Genomic DNA, 8,006 nt, shown 5'->3' with positions numbered 1-8,006 from the left:
ACAGGACAAGCAGAGGCATGTTGCAGGAACACAAGGCTCTCTAATGCAATTAGAGACCCTACAGGAGTAAGGCGTGGAGAAAGCTGGTGCAGGCAAAGAATGGGCAGCATTTTCAGAAGCTGATTCATTAAACCATTGCTAGCATCATTAGTGGTAACACTAAATTCATTTCTCATATCTGATTGCTGTTTTCATCAAAGTCTATGACAATAGCTATGGGCTACTTTTTCCATCTGTCAGAGGGGGAAACTGAGGCACCAGGCTGCAAAGTGACTTGCCCAAGGCTCCTTTGCAAGTGAGCAGCAGAACTGAGAGCTGAAGTTGTCCGATTCCTCACCCCACATCTCATAAACACCCCGCTGCACTCCCAGGGAGATGATTGCTCTGCACTGCTGTGACCAAAGGCTTCTGCGGGTTGCGAAGCTCACAGCTACGTGGGGATTAATCAGAGCAAAAAAAAGAAAAAGAAGGAGAAGAAGAAGGAAATACTGCTATAAATCCACTAATATCTGATGAGCAACCCTGCAACAGTTCTGAAGGAAGGCAGAGCAGAGCACAGAGAAGGTAGCAGAGAGGAGTATCTCGATATATATAAAGTCATGTACTTGCCTGAACACTCTCGAAGAGCAACACCCACCAAAAGACTGCGCTTGAGTGAGCCACAGAGCTTCGTCCTCTGTTTATACTGGTGAAGAATGTTTAATGGCCCAGTCAATTGTCTGAAGCGCAAGTGAAAAAACACAGTGCCAAAAGCGCAGGAGACGGAGCCAGCACAATAAACACGATGTTGCCTTGACTTTTTTCTGAGTGTCTAATTATACATTCGTTCAAGATTCCTGGGGCTCTATTTTAACCTTAAAGTTGTCTTTCCTTCCTCAGAGATTTTGTCCCTCACTTGGTTAAGGAAACAAGAGCAAAACAAAACAACAAGTGTTTTTTCGTTTCTAGCTCCTGTGCCACATGAGGATTCTTTATTGCTGAATCAAATCTGGCAGCTTCCAGCCTTCCCAACACTATAATTAGAGCATCTTGCAGCCGTGGAAATAGCACTGACCCTCACCACAGCGCTGACCTGCCTGTTTCACAGCTCTCCTCATCTGTCACACACACCAGCTCCTCACCCACGCAAAGCAAGCACACAGAGCAGACGAGGGGTTTGGCATTTTGGCTGTGCGTGTCTGGCATGCAGTCTACGTCCGAATATTACCGTGGCTCCCGCATATCTAGATCTATGTTACATTACACTGGCTGTGCTCCCGTTCACTTCTGAAATGATGGGGCTGGGTGAAATGGGAGCTGGGGGAAGGATGCACTTCAGTTTAATTTGACGTTCCATCATCCAGGCTCCTTGAAATAGCAGGGCTCAGCCAAGGCCTCGGACCCTGTCTAGTTGTGAAAGCAGCCGCACAGTGCAAACCCTGGGTTTGGAGCAGACTTACAACATTTGGCTCTTCTGTCAACATTTCATTGCGCTTGATTTGTATGAACATACAGGCAGGTGTGGCTGACCATACAAATTGCTGGTTCAGTCTAGACCCCAGGACAAGTTAACACAGCTTGATTTCCTTTAGTTTATGTTGTTTGCCTATGTTTCCTGCTTCAGAAACCATCCACTGAGCATTAGAGAGTCCATGTTATCTCTGCCTCCTAGCAAGGGCTGACATGACAGGAAGGAGCAGAGGGTTGCCAGGGCAAGCAAGGATTGCTATGTTTTGGGATGATAGGCTAAATATACCCTAAAGCTGCTTTGAACTGACAGATATATTCAAAGCTGTTCTAAGAATTCTGCTGACCTTTTTTAGAGCAATTTACTGTGCTTTGCAGAACAAGGTGTGACAGAGTAGCCACAGCCCCTTGATTCTCTTATTGGTGCAGTTTCATAGCACCTTCAGGTGAGGTGGTACATTTGGGACTCATCTCGCCTAACTTACTGGCCCTGTGAAAGCACAAGCTAGGCCTCCTTGTACAGTCAACAGGAGACATGTAAGCAGTCCCTGGGAGCAATTCATCACATCTTCTGGAGAAGAGAAGACTGAGAGGGGATCTTATCAATGTATACAAATACCTTAAATGGGGGGGTGTCAAGGGGATTTGGCCAAACTCTTTTCAAAGTGCCATGTGATAGGACTAGAGGCAAGGGGCACAAATTGAAACACAGGATGTTCCATCTGAATATGAGGAGGAATTTCTTTACTGTGAGAGTGAGAGAGCACTGGAACAGGTTGCCCAGAGAGGTTGTGGAGTCTCCTTCTGTGCAGATATTCAAAACCTTCCTGGATGTGATGCTGCCTAACATGCTCTAGGTGACCCTGCTTGAGCAGGGGGGTTGAATTAGTTGATCTCCAGATGTCCCTTCCAACCTCAACCATTCTGTGATTCTGTAAGCTCTAAAACAGATGAGATAACATTCCCAAAGCAGTCTCTTTCAGGGAGCTGGAGAGCTTTAGACTTTAACTCCTTGTAGGATTGTCCCCACAGAGTGGAGTCTCTCTCACTAACTGCAAAGCTGGGATTCAACTTCTCTGATTTTAGCTGCCTGTAGATATCTCCATGTCAATAGTCACCCCAGACTCCTGTTATGTTCAAAGGACAGAAACAAGGGTTTTTAGGGGGCAGTTCCCTCACCCCTGCAATGTAAGGGTCTAATTTAGAAGCAGATGACACACCTTAAGAGTGCCTGTTTCTCTCCACTTGGTATGAAGGGAGCTGAGAGGCCTAGATCTGATGGGAACACCTCCAGTTGGCCAGTGAGCCACCCCTGAAGTATTCTTAGGCAGAGAATTTTTTTTTAATACCTATCACCAGAAGACATGGGAGGAGGGGACTTCTTCAGGGTGACGTTACGTTGAATGTGAATTCTTTATGGTGAATTTACTGGGCTGAGCTGGGAAGGACAAGGATTTTCCAGAGTGCAAACTTGCCTACATGTCCTGGTGCAGAACTACTGAGACAAGTTGTGTGTGCCCCACTGGACATGAGCATCGCTTTACATCTCTCTATGTGCTTTCATCTTAGAGAACTCGTTTTAAATATAAATCAAGTCTCTTTCTCCACTTCCGAGGTTTCTCTTTATTTAACAGGATATACTGTACATTTTCTTTCATAATTATGGGAGTTTGCATTTCCTTGTATGTCAGCAGTGTACAGAATAGATGTCTAAGTGAGTGAAGTGGAATTTTGATTTATTGGAGGAGTGTACATTATCAGTAAATTCAAGAGACTAAATCTTCCATGGAGAGGGCTTCTTTTGTTTGCATCATCAAATCAGACACTATATCCTGTCAAACACCCCAAGGGGTGCTTTTGCTCCGTGCACCAAAGGTAATAACTCTGCTCAGAAATTTGTTCTGCACTGAAGTCTTCATCTTAAAAGGCTTTCAAATCTTGTTTCAAACACAGGACACAAGTGAAAGAGAGAAAAATCAGGAATTAAGCCAGCCCTTTGGTATCTCCTCTCTTTTGGCATGGACTACAAGGTTCTTTGACTGAACTCTTACTGCTGGCATGTTCCCATGGCTAAGAGTGGTGTTGTCAGCCAATGTTGTACCACATAATTTTCGCCTCTGGATGTAGCATCACAATCACGAACATCAGCTCACTGCACCAGGTCACTGTTACAATTCTTTGGTCACTCTCCGTTCCTCAAAATAACTTCAACACTTACCATTATTTGTTGTCAGGGAGGGAATGAATTCTCCTTCCTCCTTTCATCTCCTTGGGTTCTGTGAGAGCGAGGTGCATTCTCTACCTTGGGTGCCTCTGGTCTCTTTGACCAGCTCTGTGTTTACTGCCCTCTCATATAGCTAGAGAAACCTTGGTCAATGCTCTTACCACTGACATCTGTGCTTCATCAAGGCCACTAGTACCTGCAACACTCAGTGACAGTGAATGCTCTGTCACTCTCACAGTGGAGAGAACTTCTCAGAGAAGTCCTCCCTCATATTCAGGTGGAAATTCCTGGGTTTCAAATTGTGTCCGTTGCTTCTTGTCCTGTCACATGGCATTATTGAAAAGAGTTTGGCCCTGTCCCCTTGACACTCCCCCTTAAGGCATTCGTAGACATTGATAACATCCCCTCTCAGCCCTCTCTTCTCCAGGCTAAACAGGCCCAGCTCTCACAGCCTTTTCTCACAGGGGAGATGCGCCAGTCCTCTGGAGCAATGTTGAAATTGTTCATATTTTACAAAGTCACAGGGACCTGCCATGTAGGAAATGACCTTAGGTAATGATTTTCCTAACATACAGTCAGTTTTGGAGTATTCTAGTGTCATTACTATGACACTTGCTTGTGGCAAACAGAACTATGTCCCCAAGGGTGGCTTTTAGCTAGAACCCTTGGCCTCAAGAGGAGCCTGAAGCGAGCTACTGCATGTGTTTAGCAGTTGATTCTTGACATCCTTTCATGCTTCCCAGATCTACAGTGGTTTGCTTTTGGTACATCTGAAATGAAGCTCACAGAAGCTTGCATAGGACATGTTTGGTATGAGTTGACTAAAGAAATGTACCCTGTGGTAAGTTCATAAAGCTAAGACTCACTGAACAGCCAGCAATTTATGAATAAATATATCTACTCAGAGTGGGAATCACATAAAACAATGGGCTGGCAGTGGCTGGCAATTTAAAATGCAGCAGACAGACTACTGCTCGCATTAGTAACCTATGAGGCACATTGCTTAAACAGCACAATCAGCCCCAAACAGCTCCTTGGGAATTACTGAACCATTTGTGACCTGCTTTATTCTTAGAGAAACTTGCTCTTATGATTCTGTTGTATCTGTTTTCTTTATTCAGATAAACTTGATAGCTTTAGGTGAATCTGGGTTCCTTTAAACTATATGCTTTTCACTCATAGAAAGCCACATATTGTCTGCACTTAATATTACGTACTTTGGGTTCTCATTAACAGGCAAATGCTATGCATTTTTTTTATTATTATTGTCATTTCTTTTCCATTCTGATGTGTTACTGATTATTCTCACTGTTAAATTTGGAACTAAATGATATGTGTTTCCTGTGAATTGATTGTATCTGGTACTAATTATTTGGTGCTTAGATCCTCCTCCTAATTTTGCAAATGCCATCTGGTCTACCACAGGCATTGTAATGATGGGCTGTATTTATGTGGTGGATTTTTTTCCTAACAAAAAGACATATGGAAAATAGAAGCAAGATGTATGCTTGGAATAAGAGGTGGACCTTTGTGAAGCAATTCAGCAGATCCTCACATTGCCTCAGCTACAAATGCACATAGCTCTGAAAGGTGCTAATTTAGACCAACTGGTCTTACTAAAAATGAATGAACTTAAGAGCTATCACACAGCAATACATAATAATCACACAATACAAAGAAAAAAAGTGCTGCTGAAAAGCTAATTTTCCTTCTTTGTAGTTAAATAAGACATTATTTGTTAGAGGATGCAAATCTATTCTTCATGCAATTGGTGCAGAGCTTCCATTCTAGTCTAGATTGGGATAAATATAATCTCAAAAAGACTAAAAAGAAAATTGACATTTACATATGCAGCTAAAATGTGTACTTGAACACCGTGAGTCTCTTTCCTCTGATAGCTGGTGGGGGATATCACAGTCTACCAGAGCTGCTGCTAAGGCACTCCCTCTCTATTTCAATAACGTGGACATAAGGAAAAAACAAATAGCTATCATCCAAACAGAGAGATATAAAGAAGTTTGAGATTTTGTAGTGTGTTATGAATCATTTTTCTTGAAATGTGTTTCAGGACTTTCTGTTAGGTTCAGCAGCCATTGGGATGGAAGACACAGGACAGCAATTTCTTACTTGAACGGTGTCTGTCTCTTTCACCTTCAGGATCCAACTTCTTCACCGAATCCTACCTTTGTCCCCAACCCACCTCTGTGATATATCTTCCCATTCTCCTGGGATCAGCATCAGTAATGCTCTGCCCTGCTCAGCCTTTCTCTCCATTAACTCTTTATTCATCCCATTCCCACAAACTGTCCCAGGCTTGTGCAAGTGACTTAGCAGAAATTAAAAATTAATAATAAGAAAGATCACGGCAGAGGTAGACCCAGGTGAAGTAAAAACAAAATAAAAAGTTGTTTTGACTCCATCAAGATGTTTTTCTTGACCCAACACAAAGTTATTTGCTCTATTTTCAAACTCTTTAGTGACTATTTTTTTCCCTAGAACCCTATAACTGAACAGGACATTACAGCATTCATTGAAATTATGTTTGCCTCAAAACAAAAGTCCTGAAAACTGAAGATGAAGAAATTAACTTGGAGACCTGATGAACTGTCATCCAGAAGCATAGGAATGTAGTAGGCGTTAAATTCTATACCCTGCCATGTCATATAATTCTATTTGTATATGCACCAGTCTTAATTCAAACAACAACATAGTAACATTGACCTCTCATCACCCATAAGAAATCTTTTGCAGATCCTCTCTCCTTCTAATCATCAAGCTAAGTTTATCCATGGCTATTCTGTATGCAATCATGCTCATGACAGCATCCTTCAGCTTCTACAGCTCCTTCACAGAACAAACTATAGTGCCATTTTGCTTTGCTCTGTAATTACTTACATCAGAAATAATGCTGTTAAATGCTAAAGATCAGGATGAGACCTAATGCGTAGCTGTGATGGGGAAAATCATTCCCAGATATCCTGCTGAGCCCAAATGGTAATTTCTGTGTTTGGGTATGCCAGTGAATGTCTGATTCAGTGTCAGAGAGAGACAAGATAGTTAGGGAACAAGAAGAGAGACACAGGAGAGATTGTTCCTCCCTCCCCTCCCCTTTCTTCCTTTAAGTGGCGAGCTTATTGCGCTCAGTCCTTCAGGAGGAACTGGCATAATTATTGGAATAGAGATTTTGATTCTATTGAAAAGTCATTTCAGAAAGTCATGCTGCTGTTTTCTGAACAGTCCCTGTGAATATGCCTGCAGACGTAGTGCTGAAGCATCTCATGCTCATGATCATAGCTCCTTCCCAGTCCATACTAGAAGCTTAGACAGATGTTGATTTCACTACTTCTTCAGCATTTGATTTCATTTCACCTTTGCTCATAAATGAGTGGCAAAGTTTAGGATATGTTCATTATGTTAAACTATATGAGCTCTAATAAGCTCTTTGGAGAGGGCTTGGCATGTAAAATGTCTTTGTAGTCCAGGAATTTTTACACTGGTTCTCTTATTCCACATCAGGCTGCTGTAATCGAAGATCCCTCAATTTCACTTTACTCGGTAAATGGATGTTTAGATGTTTAATTAGGAAGCAAACCATATAATCAACCTTCTGCAGATATAGTTTCACAGCGTAATCAGTCTGCTTCAGCTTCTTTGCAGGCTGTTGGAATACTAGCAACTGCTGAGTTTATCAACAATGTCATGGTTCTAGTGGCAATTTGCCCAAGGATTTCTCAATTAATAAATATGAAGCAGCAGGCAGTCCAGGCATTCCACAAGCTAGACTGCATATATAACATGGTGATTTCACCCTACTTATGTCAGGAAACCAAAGAAATCAGGCAGAAACACAAGTGACAATACTAATGAAATGCATTTACCTTTTCTTGTGTGATTTTTTTTTGCACTATTTCCTCTCCACATTCCCATAAAACACTTGTCTGAGCAGTATAAGTTATCCTAGTTGGTATTCAAGGCTATTGCAGTTCTGGTGAACAGACTGGTCTGGAGCCCACATGTTGGCAGGCAGAAATAAGTAAAGCAGGAGAGCGATGTACACCACGTTGTCAGAGGCAAAAATACTGACGTGCCCTCTTATACACAGGCCACAGTTGCAGAGCTCTTATGCTAAGTGGTAAAGGGAGATAAGACTGGGCCAAAGCAGATGTTGCCTGAGAGTGGGATCCTTGGAAAGACAGTGGAATGAAGAAAGTGGGAAGGGAGGAATGCTCTAGCAGAGTGCTCAAGTTAATAAACTCTTTTCACTTTACTCCTTTTACACTCATGGGATGAAAGGATTGAATCCAGAGAGAAAGACTAATTTTGGTGCTCAGATCTG

Source organism: Rhea pennata, chromosome 5 (assembly GCF_028389875.1).
Source record: "Rhea pennata isolate bPtePen1 chromosome 5, bPtePen1.pri, whole genome shotgun sequence".
NCBI lineage: Eukaryota > Metazoa > Chordata > Aves > Rheiformes > Rheidae > Rhea > Rhea pennata.
The sequence above is the reverse complement of the archived record's forward strand: the minus strand, read 5'-3'. Positions refer to the sequence as shown.